This window comes from Charadrius vociferus, unplaced genomic scaffold (assembly GCF_000708025.1).
Source record: "Charadrius vociferus isolate BGI_N301 unplaced genomic scaffold, ASM70802v2 scaffold484, whole genome shotgun sequence".
Taxonomy (NCBI): domain Eukaryota; kingdom Metazoa; phylum Chordata; class Aves; order Charadriiformes; family Charadriidae; genus Charadrius; species Charadrius vociferus.
In genome coordinates this window covers 45,875-60,569 of record NW_009648074.1, presented here as the reverse complement: position 1 = coordinate 60,569, position 14,695 = coordinate 45,875, and positions in this window count along the sequence as shown.

Here is a 14,695-nt window from a genome sequence, read left to right as displayed (position 1 = left end):
GAGCACACGTCTGGTGAGGAGCGGCTGAGGGCCCTGGGGGTGTTGAGGCTGGAGAAGAGGAGCTGAGGGGAGACCACATCACTCTCTACAGCTCCCTGAAAGGAGGGGGTAGTGAAGGGGGGTCGGGCTCTGCTCCCAAGGAACTGGTGATAGGATAAGAGGGAACGGCCTCAAGTTGTGCCAGGGGAGGTTTAGGATGGATATTAGGAAAAATTTCTTCTCAGAAAGTGTTATCAAGCACTGGCACAGGCTGCCCAGGGCAGTGGTGGAGGCGCCATCCCTGGAGATATTTAACAGAGGGGCAGACGTGGTGCTGAGAGACATGGTTTAGTAGTGGTTTAGGGTAGTGTTGGGTTAATGGTTGGACTGGATGATCTTATAGGTCCCTTCCAACATAGATGATTCTATGATTCTCTCTTCCCCTCCTCTGCATCTTATTCCTTATAACACCTCCTGAGACACCCAGGAGAGTCACCAGCAGGAGACATTTTGGGTTGGGGGGGGTGGTGCTGCAGTGCTAAGGGGTGAAAGCCAGGCTTGGCACACTGTTGCATCTCCAGGCAAACTCCCCTTCCCCCTCAGCAGCCAGATTTGCAGAGGAAGGGGTTTTCTGGAGGGGTGACACTGTCAATCATTTTTTTCAGCGATTTCACTGGCAACTCGATTTCTTCCATCGAAAAACAAGCATGGAGGGAATACCCATGGGCTGAGTCCTTGTAAGTATCCTCTAGCATTTAAAATGTCGGGAATTTAGGTATTTGCAATCCTTTCGTCTGGTTTTTGAGCCAAGGGTATTGCGAGTACGAGCACCCACACAAACTGTTTCCATCTCAATTCAAAGCTGAGCTGTTCAGCAAGAAACCATTTCCATCTGAACTCAAAGCTGAGCTGCTCAGCAAGGAGGGGTGTGAATCCCCAGGGCTTCCTAGGATGGCAAGAAATGCCATGAGCTATGTCCCTTCCGTCCTGCGGGACCACCCCTGTGCCTATTTAATCAATGATCAGGCTTCAGTTAGCTTCAGCAGCCCAGGAGCAAGTGCCTGCTCCTGCAATGAGTGGTGATGATCCCTGTGGTGACTCAAAGAGATGTTTTAGTAAAGCTACTGCGGGATATTTTCCCCTGAAAATTCCACTTCCTCCTGGAAGTGTTACAGTAAATGTCCGTTTGTCTCATTCCAGGGTCCTCCAGGACAACTATCTGCAGGCAGTGAAGAGGCGTTCACTGGAGGGTCTGCTGCTGCTGAAGCACCTGTAGGTACCATCCCCTGCCCACCATGGTGGGCTACTGCCTCACCCTCCCTTGGACCCCTGCCGCTCGACCCACCGCCATGCCTGTGTGCTTTATTCCTCCTCGATTTCAAGCTAGAGCCAGAGCAGAGCAGGGTGTCATGGTGCTGCAATAGTGCCTGGTGGGAGGATTCCCATAGGGCCATAGTGCAGCTTTCATTTCCCCAAATCCAACCAAGAGGAGAAGGCTGCTGCCCTTTCCCACAGATATTGGATGACTTGTAGTCAACCCCAAGCTAAAAGTGACTGCTTGTTGTAACAATCACCAGATTTTGGTACCATGCTCACACCCTGGGAGATTGGCTCCAGCTCTGTTTATCTGACGACCGACATTTTTGGGATGAGAACCACCTAGAACAAGGCAAAACCCATGCATGCCTTGCTTCTGCTAGGGTTTGGGTTGGAAAGACCTCCGTTGCCTTGAAGACAGAGCCCCGTGTTGCTGACCACTCTTGGCATAGCCCCTGTGGTGGCTCTCTATCTGAGGTGAAAAGAGAAAAGTCTGTACTACCCCTTCCTCTGCCTGAAATCCCAGATGGACTGGGGTTGGTAGATCTCTGCTTCAACCTCCAGCTCCGAGCAGGGCTAACCTCACAGCTAGCACAGGTTTTTTCTATTAAAAATCAATGAGGTTGCTCAGGGCCATATCCAGCGGAGTCCCTCCTCTCCTTGGAGAAGAAACAAATGTGCATCTGGGGACATCATATGAAATGTCATATGTCATGAAGTTGCAACAAGTGCTCTGTCTCTAACACTCTCTGAGAGGGAAGAGCATTAGGGTGTTTTTTTTTCGTTGAAGTTAATTTTTTAACATATTTTGGGGTTTCCTGTGCGGTGCAGGCAAAGGAAGTGTGAAACAGGAATGGCAAAATCTTGCCCTATTCTCCGTCCTCTGCTTGGCCTCTGTCACGCTGTCTTGTGTTATCCTAAAGGCTAAGCAGCAGAAATAAATCCCCCCGTGGGGGCTCGGAGCTTTAGTGCCCAGAGCCCAGATAACCTGAGCCTCAGAGGAGACACGGGTACACTCATTTCTCAATACAAACCTCATGTCAAAGATAAAAATAGTACCGTGTGAAAAAGCTGATCGCCAAGGAAGCCCTGGCTTGGAGTTGGCTCGTGAGGGTCATGTTTTCAGTCCTGTTCCTCTGTTATTAGAGTAGCTGACATGAGGACAGAGAGGTGTCCCAAAATCCCCTCTGTTGCTTGTATTTGTAGACCATTGCAAGCATCTCAGCTCCATCACCATTTGCATTTGTAGTTTAATTTATTGAGTGTGACCCTTACATGCTTGGATTTTTCCTGCAAAAAGGGAGGTTTTGTGTTTTCTAATACTGATGTTGGCTTGGAAGGAGCCAAGTCCAGGGTGGTCTTGGCCTTTCTGGAGCTGCTCCTGCGGTGAGCCAGCCCTAGGGCTGCATCTAAGCCTTGTCTCAGTGCTGGGAAAACAAGGTGGAAAACAAGGTAGCACCAGTGCTGGGGCCCACTGCCCCCACCAGCTCCCCCTCCCCGTGTCTTTTTAGCAGGTACGTGTGCCCTACTTTGTAGAAAAGAGGGATCCAAGAACTTAAAAGCAGAAAATATGTTCTGCAGGATGTGGGTTGCAGGCTAAACGAGTCCGTTTGGGAAGAAACACGCTTCCAGCCACGCTCCCCTTCCACAAGGCTGAAAACTGAACTCTCCAAAGCACTTGTGAGCTTGCACGTGGAAAGACCTTCCTCCCACCGCCCAGCTGCCTCCCTGGGAGGTCTGGACCCCGCAGGCGAGAGCTGCAGTCGCTCTCCGCGAACACCCTCTCCAGTAGCGAGGGCATCTCCTACAGAAGAAACCTTGCGCATTCATCTCCTCTAATTTTAGATGGCTAATTATTGGCTAGGATTAAGCTAATTGTCCAGGCTCTTTATTCTCCATGGAGAGGAACAGGCACTTCCCATTCACCCAAACGATCTTGGGAACCTGTCTGAGGAGGGGATGAATCACTCCCCAGAAGTATTTCTCTCTCGCTGCAGAACAAGCCTGGGCAGCTCCTTCGGGCTGAGACGACAAACCTTTTGGTTTCTAAAGCTAAGGCCGGGTGAATCCCGCAGATGCCGAGTGTCTCCACACATCAAGTGGAGTTTAGGTTACCCCTTCATTGTGCCCTTTTCAGACTTCCATGTTATCGATTTTGCATCTTTTATAGGGTCCCATTAAGATAACTTTTTCACCAAAGAGGGATTAAGAGAAAAATAACCATTTTCATCACACATGTGGTTACCAACCCATCCCTGAGCCGTCAAACAAGAGGTTCTGTTCAGGCTTTTCTGGCTGACTTCAGCAAGCAAAGCACTGATGGCACCGGGGGAAGGCAGGTGGCATCTCTGTGGCACATCCGGAGGGTCACAAATCAGTGTGGTTCGGGCAAATGCATCCTCAGCCGCTAAATTGTGCCTGCGTAAAGAATCTTTTCTGTTAGCAGAGAGGAAAATCAAGCCGTAAAATAATTCTAGTGGGATCAGAGCTAGAAAAAAATCACTCACATGAAAGCCACCTCCGGTCAGGAGGGTTATCACAGGTTACACGCCACTGCAAGCTAGTATCAGATAAAACCACCGCGTGAAATCAGAGCCGTGTAACATATATGCTGCCAGTGTCAAAGCAAATGAAAGTAAACATGACAGTGCAAATGTAATTAACATTTCGTGTTCTAATTTTAACAGGGATTTATCTTTCAATAAAATCCTGTCGATTGAGGAACATGCTTTTGAGCCACTTCCTTTTTTGCAGCTTATGTGAGTTATAAAAGTTTCTTTCTAGTGTATTTAGTGAAGTCTGTTTGCATTTATGACCCTTTTTGTGCTAGAAAATGTTCCTGTTATTTTTAGAACAATGACTAAATTTCTCCTGCTAAAAGACTAACCGAGCTCAAGAGATCAATGCAGATGGCGGGGTGACCCACAACAGGACGGGAGATCATAGCAGGGTTGTCCAAACGCAGCCATAATAGAAGCCATTTCTTGAAGGCTTGCTGTATCCTGGAACAGAAATAGATTAAGCACATGTGCACTTCATTTCCTCTCCTTGACAGGTTAAGAAAAAATGAGAAAACGGCAGTTTCCTCCCTATTCTACCTTGGATTTGCATATGTCCTACAAATCGATACTGCTTCACTCCAGCTTCCTGTAGGACAGACCCGATTCATTTCTGTGATCTTCTTTTTCCCCAGAAACCTTAGTGGAAATCTCATCATGCAGATCCGGAACGGCACTTTCCAGGCATGGCATGGGATGCAGTTTTTACAGAAGCTGTAAGTGGAAGAAAGTCTAAAGGTAGATCAGGGCGGGACTCCGCAGTGACAGTGGGGAAGAGCAGATGTGCTATCTGTGAGGAACTGAATCTTGCTATAGATATCATCCAGGGTCCACCAAGAATCTGCAGCCTCAAAGCCACTTTCTCCTGGCCTGGTTGTCTTCTCCATGGCTTCCTTGCACCAGCATCAGGTTCAAACAGCAGTGGAGGGAGGCCACGGGGATGGATGAGAAAGAAATGCTGCGGGAAGGGAGAAGAGGCAGGGTGATGAGGGGTATGGGATATGACCTGGATTTCTAGCCAGAAATTTCACTTTGCATATTTGCATTTAAAAGCAAAAGGTCTCAAAAACATCCACAAAAAGGGAAACTCTGTTCTTTCGGTGTCTGGAGAAAACGTGACTTAATCCATAGTCGGTTCTATCGAGAAGCTCTTCCAGGGATAGGATCACTGTTGCCACCTGGACCTGAATTAAGTGGGAAGCCAGGGCGTTTTGTCCACCAAGGGTTCATATACATAGGGAAAAGATCACAGTCTCCCTGCTGTCCTGAAAATTGCGATACTTCTCACGTGATATACACCAAATAAGGTGGGAGAATAAATTATGAACGACAATTCCCTTAGGACTAGGCCACAGCTTTGCCTGGCTGAATGCGGTAATAGAGTCAAAGTTTATGGACGGTGGAAATGTAGGAAAATACGGCAAGTTAGATTCCAAAATAACATCAAAGCCCTGGTCAAGAGAAGCAAAGGGAAGGTGTGAGCTGAGCAGGAAAGAAAGAGATGTTGTGTTTTCCAGAAGAAGCACTTCTGGGCTTTTGCTCTTTTAGCTGGAGATAATCAGGACCTGATGTATTTTGTGAATCAGCCCATCAGCATCTGTTCCTGCCTCTAGCCTTCATCCCAGGCCCTTCCTCACACACGTAGCACTGAGCCAATTTTTTATCTTCAGGCTGAAATTTCCTATGTTTGTTCTCCACTTGAAAGGAAATTCTTTGGGGAGGTTTGAGTAAAAATTGTTCAGCCAAATCCACATCTGCCATCCATAAAAGCGGGCTGGATCCTTACCAACCATAAACGTCTTTACACCACTCGCACAGTAGAGAGGAGCCTGGAAAGTGGATTTCAGTGTAATTCTGCATCAGATCCAACAGGCACAACTCTCTTTGGGCCTCTCTGCTATTCAAAGGGTAGAAATGTGAAGCCCAGCAAAGAGGAAAAACTCCTTGATCACAGAAATACTTTGCAATGATCTAGTGGAAATTCACTTTGATTTCGCTGTGTTTATAAAGTTTAGGAACCACTGGGTCTGTGGGTTTTTTTACTCTACAGTAAGTGTTTTAACCATCTCCCATTTCTTCACTGCCTGCTGCATAGGGCCAGTTGATCTTGGCTTTCCAGACTGGTGCGGACAGGCCGTCCCCACGTGCCCCAACCCACACAGCTCACATCCTTCCCATCACCCACTCACAGCGGTGTGTTGTTTTTTTCAGGAACCTAAGCCATAACCCCCTGTCCATTATTGCTGACACATCGTTCTTTGAGCTGCCTTCCGTCAAATATCTGTGAGTATTGACTCATTTTTACCAGATTAATATAGATTTTTGTCTCTCTCGAGTGCCCTGTGGTCAGGAAAGCAGAGATCCAGTAGCAAATCTCACTCTTCTCCCAGACTTATTCTGCTAGAGGAACAAATCACAGGATCATAGAATGGTTTAGGTTGGAAGGAACCTTAAAGACCATCCAGTCCCATCCCCTGCCCTGGGCAGGGACCCCCCCCACCAGCCCAGGTTGCTCCAAGCCCCGTCCAACCTGGCCTTGAACCCCTCCAGGGATGGGGCAGCCACAGCTTCTCCGGGCAACCTGCCCCAGGGGCTCACCACCCTCACAGCCGAGGATTTCTTCCTAATATCTCATCTAAATCTCCCCTCTTCCAGTTTGATCCCATCCCCCCTCTTCCTATCACTCCATGCCCTTGGAAAAAGTCCCTCCCCAGCTCTCCTGGAGCCCCTTTAGGCACTGGAAGGGGCTCTGAGGTCTCCCCTTTTTGGCCTTCTCTTCTCCAGGCTGACCCCCCCCAACTCTCCCAGCCTGTCCTCCCAGCAGCGGGGCTCCAGCCCTCCCAGCAGCTCCGGGGCCTCCTCTGGCCCCGCTCCAACAGGTCCATGTCTTTCCCCAGTACTGGCAGAGCAAGGAAGAGGCCAAGCAGTTCTGGTGTGTCCCCAGCTGCAAAGCAACCAAGGAGCTGGGACACAAAGATGTCAAGGTCTGGGGCAGTGGAATGGCCCCCACTCCTGCTGGGCGCTGAGAAGGTGGGATCCTGGTCTTTGGGGAGCTCATGCCAGCAATCCTGGGCTCTTGCGCACCCCACATCCCCACCGCAATGCCTTGACACAACTCAGGGCAGGTGATGTTCAGTGTTGATCACGATTCACAGCATCCTGTGGCTCCTGCTTGCATCTGTGTGACTCCTCAGGGAGGCAGAGGTCCTTCCTGCTCGCAGCCGTGCTCTCCCACAGATACCCTTTGCTTTCTGCTCAGCACATTTTCTCTTTTCACTGGTGTAATCTCTCTGCCCAAGGTCACAGTGGATTCATCCTCCTGAGCAAGAAGTGTCTCCCTTCAAGGACTGGAGCTGCGCTCATGAGAGAGCAGTAGGAGGGTTCTGAGCCGGGGAATCCTTCCTGTTTGCATTCATCTCCCACAAGATCTGCAGGATCCCCTTCTGATTCAGACCCCATTTTTCAGAACAGGTGAAAGCAGAAAAACGATAGGGTTTTGAGTCATTTCTCTTTGATTAGGCAGAAGTGGATCCTTCTGCAAACACCATGACAATCATCAGGGACCCAGGCTTGTTCTCAGAGCAGAGTTACGGTAATGCCGCCTGAAAATTTAATGTGGTTTTTCAAATCCTTTCAGAGACCTGGGTGCAACACAAGTGACTCAGCAGACATTGCTCACGCTCCTCCTGACAACAGTCTGCTTGGAAACGCTGTGAGTATGCAGGGACCCAGTCCCAGCTGCCAGTAGATCGTAATTGGTGAAACAAGGGAAACAAACCAACTCACGGCTAAATCAGAACAACCCCAGTAAACCTAAGGTTTGCTATTTACTTTTGAGAACCTCCCAAACTCACCTGCTAAGAAACAGAATTTCACCTTTTAGACTATATTCTCCAGGTTTTTCAAAGGGAAGTTTTACATCAAGTTGGGGTGCTTTTCTGTTTCAAACAGCATTTTGAGATTGGTTCAATTTTCAAAGTTCAAATCAACATTTTCATGCCACCGGAGAAGCCTATCTTCTATTTGATACCTCTCTTAGAAATCTGGAGAACATGTTTGTCCATCAGAACTGTGGGTTGGGAAGTTTTCCAGAACTGTAGAAGAAATCCAAGCAAAACCGTGATCTGTATGTTACCTGAGTTGGACTTAGAGACATGGATTGAGATGCTGGGTTTTTCTCCAGTAACCTCTTATCTTTAGCAAACTGCCCAGTGACGTGGCCTGCTGCCTCTGCCAGGAGAAACACACCACCGAAACCCCGTGCAGGACCGTCAAGTTCCGCTGCGAGAACCTGTGCAACACCAGCGCTCCCCAGTGCGGTAGGCTTCCCGATGATGTACCTTCCTCAAATCTGCCTGGTTTCCTGTAGCTTTAGGAGATGCTGTAGCATGACCCCATTTTGTTCCCAGACAGCCTTGGCCACCTCGATGGCATCAGTCCAGCCCGATAGCCCCCAGCCAGTTCCAGGGATGCTAAATCTAGGCAGACTCCACGTTGCTCGCTGAGCACAGCTAGAGGAGCTTCGTCCGTGCGAAGCTTTTAAATCAGCCAGTGCAGGCAGCTCAGGTGGGACCTGGGAGGCCTCTGACTCTGCTCCCTGAGCCACGGGCACAAAAAGCTTCCCCTTGAGAGTATGACTTGGAAAAAACAAGGGTTGAAAAGTTACTAGTGATAGCACATATCTTCTGTGTCAAACACTATCTCGAGAAGAAATAGTTTGCTGGGCTAAACAAACACACGAGCTTCCAACCCACACAGCGCATCTAGCCAAGGAAATCATGCATGCCCAGTACCACTCCCAAGCACTGGAAGCCCCCAAATTTCCCCTGACAACCTCCTGAGCCTTTCCAGTGACACCATACCTTAGCTAGTCACAAGCCAGCAGCCAGAGGGGTCCCAGACACAGCACAGACATGGCTAAAGGGTCTGGCAAGGTGCTGAGCTGCACCTCAAACCTGCCACCCATGCCGGAAACTCCAAGACCCATAACTGAGCATGGATACTCCTGGGCAGGCTCTGCAGAAACCTCTTGTTGGAGGTTTCTGCACCATAGTGTGTTGGAGGGGGGGGCTGGGATATACAGGCTCCAAAACTTGCCTGGGTGACCTCAGAAAATTGCCTGGTCTCTCTGCCACCCTGCTCCCCGCTTGTAGCAGAGAGGACAGTAACCCCCATCTCCTTTGCAGGGCATTAGGGGAACACCAAACATCGTTATTCTCTCGCTAGCCTGTGCAGCGTGAGCAATGCAATGTCCCGCTCAAGCTTTGCACAGGGTAAATATCCTCCTATTCAAAGCAGAGACAAGCTGGAAGTCTGCAAATAGGTACAGTAAGGTCGCCAATGTCCCCCAAACAACTCATTTTCAAACCGGGGGTGGACAAATGAGCCTAACCTCGTCGCAAGCCTAGGAAAAACAGGCTGCTAAGCCATTTAGGGCTAGATTCCTCAAAGGTATTTGTCTGTTCAATTTCCTATCATTTTAACAGGGGGAAAAAAAAAAAAAGCCGAAATACCTTTGTAATCTGTAAATATTCTTGACCATGTCACCCTGCCTTTGGCATGAAGCTATCTGCAAAGCAGGATTAGAGATAAGGTTGTGTTTGCAGCTTTGGTGTAGGACTCTTGAAGACTTATCCTAGCTCTGCAGACTCAGCGCGTGCCCTTTGTGTGCCGGGGCAGGAGCTCTCCCGGGCTCTTTGCATCGCTCTGGGTCAAATCCCCACGTTTTCCACTTCTTCTAGGGCTGGCTGATGGGAGCTGCATCCATCCACAGAGAAACAGCTCTCCATTATCAGAGGCTCGCTCTGACTGCGGATTGTGGCAGACAACAACCCAGAGGCATTTTAATGTGAAATATCCCAGGTTTTCCTGACCGCAGGGAAAAGGGGCTAGTTGGGATAATAGAGCAGGGGCACACACCGTGTCTTTGGCTATTCTGCTTTCCAGGCTCGCTCCGAGTTTAAAAGCTTTATGGCAATTTTAGCAACTCAACACTGGCTCGTATCGAGCTGTGGGAAACTCTCCGCCAGCAAACCCATTCCCTCCAGGATGTTTCCCATTGATCCAAACAGAGCCCTGGGAGACACAAGAAAAGAAACATCTATCTGTTCTGCCTCGATGAGATAATCTGATTGATTTAACAAGATTTTTCCTGTCTGTAACACATCCACCGTTCAGTTCACACACTTCCTTGTCTTAAAGATGAGCGCCTGCTGCTCGGGGTAAACCTTTGCCCTTGTATTTTGGCAGAAAGCTTCTTGTGATGCCGAGTCACTGATCTGCTCTCTTGGTGTTTTACAGCTCGCGCAGATCCTCTGGCAGAGACACAAGGAGAAATAATGGAAGCGATACAATCCAGAAAACTCAACGCCAGCACAGTTTTGAACCTCAAGCCCGAGGAGCCTTTGCTCGGAGACCGTCAAACCGTAACGTTTGCGGTTGTCGTGAGCCTGACCAGCGCTGATGGTGATCTCAGTAACCCGAATGATCACATTTCCAGAACAAATTCCCCTCAGCACCTATCCAGGCAGGAAGGCAAAACCAGTAAGGAGCTGACGTTGATGCTGCACAGCATTCAGCACATGGGCTGGACCAGTGAAACTGATAGAAGGAAACTCTATTTTCTAGCAAAGGTGCTAGTGGCCGAGCTGAAGAAGAAGCTGCACAAGGCTAAAAGTGTTGTGATTGTGAAAAACACCATCTCACCCCCGCCAGCGCCTGCCATGCAGAAGCAGGAGGTGCACGAGATCCCAGCAGCGGAGGGAGAGACAACCAAGGGCTGGGTGCGAAAGCAGCGTGACTTAGGTTTGAACGACGCAGCACTAAACCCCTGGGAAGCAGCTGGCAGGTTAAACTCCACTGACAACATCTCAGTCTTCAGACAACACAAAATATCCACACCTCCTTCAAAACGTTCCCTTTCCCGCTCCCCAGCAGAGGCCCCTCAGTTGTCCGGGTCTTTTAAGATTCAAAATTATTCCAATACTGCAGAACAGACTGAGAAAATTCATGGGATGGAGGATGCGGAGGATGTAGAAGATGCAGAGGAAGCACCATCGCCACGGCAGGACTACGTTTGGACTTACAGGAAGCACAAGCAGGGGGAGAGCCCGTATCTGAACAAAAGTAATCAGCCTTTCTACAAGGCGTTTGGCAATGTGAATCCAGAGGAAGAGCCCACGCCAACAGAAAGTACAGCAGAGCAGAGACTAAACACAAACCAGCATTTTTCCGATAACCTGTTGGTTAACACCAGCCCCCCCACTGCAAGCAGCACGCTAGAGGACACGGCTGAACAAGAGGGTTCCTCTCTCAGTGGGCATTTACAGGCTGTCCCTCGAACCCCAAAAACATATTGGAAGCAACAAAAGGAAGGATCCCATTTCCTCGATAAACCAGGTAGCTCCGACAGCCCAGATGGCGCGCCGGTTCTGGGAGACGTCTTTGAAACCAAGGTCAATCGTCACCTGCGCTTGCTCATCCCAGACGAAGCCCTGCGGATGTTCATCACCCAGGTGGTGCGAGCCCTGCGGATGGACTGCAGCCTGCCCGAGCTCCAGCTGGCCTGCGCAAAGATGGTCTGGAAGACGGGACTGCTCATAAAGCTGCTCAGCGAGAGGCGAGACGACCAGGGAGCCTCTGCTTTCGCCGGCCAGTGTCTCCTGGAAGGAAATGTTTCCAATGGCATGGCCCTGGCTGGGGAAGCGGGCAGGAAGTCTGCAGGGAAGGTAGGAGAGATGCTGGTCATTGCTGGATGTGTCCTTCTGGACAACGGGGAATGGAAGGAGCAACCCTCTCTCCCCTCCTGATTTTGTCTCCTTTTCTCCCAGTGGAAACCAGATTACGCCTTGGGTGACAGGCTCCTGTTAGGGATGTTGGTGTCTCTCATCGTCATGATTACTCTCATGGTGATTTGTCTCATCGAGGTAAGCCGATAACTTGTTTGACGGACAGCTGTCAGTCAAGCCTTGTAGCTGGAGCGCACCAGGGCAGGGTGGTGCCTCCCCACATGGTTTAGGAGCCCTGGGGTGCTGATGTGAACGCCCTGTGGGTAGCACAGGAGATGGTTTTCCAACCTTGGAGCTTGTCGTGGCATGGCATCCATACAGCTCAACACGGGTTCAAGCCTGCTTAGGGGGTCGGGAGGGGAGGGAATTGTCCTGGCATCTGTCACAACCTGTCTGCAGCTCTGCTTTGCAGCTTTCTTAACAGCTTCCTCCAGTGGGGCTGTGGCTGCCTTCCAACACAGCCTCTCCCAGCGGCCCTTCCCCAAGTTTTACCCCACCATCCCTAACCCTACAGAGCCACCTCCTAGGCTCTCCTCCTGACCCTGTTCTGCTCTCCTGCCCACACCGATTGCTTTCAGCCATGCAGCAATTCCCCTGCTACCCAAATCATAGAATCACAGAATGGTTTGGGTTGGAAGGGACCTTGAAGACCATCCAGTCCCACCCCCTGCCCTGGGCAGGGACACCCCCCACCAGCCCAGGTTGCTCCAAGCCCCGTCCAACCTGGCCTTGAACACCTCCAGGGATGGGGCAGCCACAGCTTCTCGGGGCAACCTGCCCCAGGGGCTCACCACCCTCACAGGAAGGAATTTCTTCCTCAGATCTCATCTCAATCTCCCCTCTTCTGTAAGGCGTGAGGGCGCCGCGTGGGTCAGGGCAGTGCCAGAGATGGGCAGGGGAGAGGCCCCAGTGCTCCCACAGGGATTCAGCCTCCCTTTGGGGCCCTTCTCCTCGGGGGGGTGGAGGGGTGAGGGGAAGCTTTTCTTTCTTTAAAAGCCCACCTACATGTGTCAGACTGGGGTTAAACGGGAGGGGAGTGCCCCTGCAAAACACTGCCCAGATAAGGCAGGCAGACATAAACATTGCTGAGATTAGGAGAGCTCTGGGAGTTCAGGTCATTCCGGAGGCAGGGAAAAGCAGGGAGTCGGGAAGGGAGGATGGGCTCTTTCTAAAAACGCGGCTGCTGGTACAGGCTTGCACATGTATATAATGGGCTCGGTTAGAGGAAGAACCTTTTGGCCTCCCTTGTTTTGCAGAGTATGATGAGAAAATCCTGATGTTACGAGTCTCTCTCTCTCTCCTTCACCACCAGGTTTGCTTCCAAAATCCTGCGGCCTCTTCCCAACCCCAAAGCACCAGTAAATCACAACCGAGAAGGTAATTCATCCCTGAGCCGTGCCGCTGCTTTGCCACCGATGATCTTTGCTCCGAACAGCACCTAATCCCCCAGACCCCCATAGCCATGTGGGCGCTGAAGACTCACCAGTCTGTGCTTAAAACACGTAGATTTTTAAGAGACCCAGAAGAGGGACCCCAAAGCTGTAAGCTAACACCTCAGCCACCCACCCCGGGCAGCCCCTCTCCACGCTGGTGGTGCTACAACCTGGATGTGGTGGATGTGTTGGCCCTGGGTTCCTGTGTGGTCCCACGTCCATGCGACCACACTGCCCAACCCCGAGGAAATATCTCTCTGCCCTGGTTCCCATCAAAACTCTTCTCCGCTGACAGCTCAACCCTATTTCATAGAATCACAGAATGGTTGGAGTTGGAAGGGACCTTGAAGATCATCCAGTCCCACCTCCTGCCCTGGGCAGGGACACCTCCCCCCAGCCCAGGTTGCTCCAAGCCCCGTCCAACCTGGCCTTGAACACCTCCAGGGATGGGGCAGCCACAGCTTCTCGGGGCAACCTGCCCCAGGGGCTCACCACCCACACAGGAAACAATTTCTCCCTGATATCCCATCTCAATCTCCCCTCTTCCAGTTTGAAACCATTCACCCTCGTCCCACGGCTCCCCTCCCTGACCCAGAGTCCCTCCCCAGCTCTCCTGGAGCCCCTTTAGGCACTGGAAGGGGCTCTGAGCTCTCCCCTTTTTGGCCTTCTCTTCTCCAGGCTGAACCGTGTCCTTCTGCTGGTGGGACCCCCCGAGCTGGAGGCAGCACTGCAGGGGGGTCTCCCCAGAGCAGAGCGCAGCAGAGGGGCACAATCCCCCCTCGCCCTGCTGGCCACGCTGCTGGGGATGCAGCCCGGGGTGCCGGGGGCTTTCTGGGCTGCCAGCGCACATTGTCAGCGCATGGTGAGCTTCTCATCCACCACCACCCCCAAGTCCTTCTCCTCAGGGCTGCTCTCCAGCCATTCTCTGCCCAGCCTGGATCTGTGCTTGGGATTGCCCCTACCCATGTGCAGGACCCTGCACTTGGCCCTGTTGACCTTCATCAGGTTGTCTTGGGCCAACCTCTCCAGCCTGTCCAAGTCCCTCTGGATGGCATCCCTCCCCTCCAGCGTGTTGACCACTCCACACAGCTTGGTGTCGTCGGCAAACTTACTTAGGGTGCACTCAATCCCACTGTCCATGTCACCAACAAAGATGTTAAACAGCACCGGTCCCAGTACCAACCCCTGAGGAACACCACTCGTCACTGCTCACCACTTGGACATCAAACCATTGACCGCAACCCTTTGACTGTGACCATCCAGCCAATTCCTTATCCACCGAGTGGTCCATGGGTCAAATCCATGCCCCGCTGCCCAGAGGCAGTTGAAGAGCTGGCTCCTCTCCTCTCCTGATGCCTTTCCCATCCAGGTTAAACCAGGACTCCTTCCCGGCCGTGTCACCCAGCCCCGGCCCTTCCTTCTGGGGCTCCTCATCTTCCTGAGGCCCAGCTGAAACGTCCCCCCGACGCTGGCTGCGGCCCTCCCTGGCCGAGCCTCCCTGCTTACCGACCGGGAACGGTGAATTCTGAGGAGAGGATGGCCAAAGCCTTTTTTTCTCCCCCTTTATCCCGCTAAATCCGGACATTTTACAGAGCTGTAAATGCCACCAATCCTACAGCAG